Genomic DNA, 436 nt, shown 5'->3' on the forward strand with positions numbered 1-436 from the left:
GCTTTATTTAGAGATGAATGTCTAATGCAGGCTAAAAGAAATGACACTCATAATCAGCAGCTAAGACCCCCAACAGGGACAGGATCTACCACCTGGATTCATAGATTGGAACTATGACCAGCTTTTTGGTCAGGGCAACTTCCCCACAGGAATCCAGCAGGCTGCAATTCCCACTGGCTGTTTTGAGCAAATTCTCTTATGTGCATTACAGGCCTGGGACCGCCTAACCCCCTTGCCCACTGGGCCTGGAGAGACCTCTTCATTAACCTTTTTAAAACAAAAGCCAACTGAGGCTCTCCCAGATTTTATACTAAGAGTGCAAGCAAGCTTAGATAGAAAAATAACAGATCCTGCAGCCAAAGCAATGCTTTTAAACAGACTTGTCTGGGAAAGGATGATCCCTGAGCACAGACAAGCATGCCAGGGACTAAAGAAT

This window comes from Nannospalax galili, unplaced genomic scaffold, assembly GCF_000622305.1.
Source record: "Nannospalax galili isolate Female #2095 unplaced genomic scaffold, S.galili_v1.0 scaffold1225, whole genome shotgun sequence".
Classification (NCBI taxonomy): Eukaryota; Metazoa; Chordata; class Mammalia; order Rodentia; family Spalacidae; genus Nannospalax; species Nannospalax galili.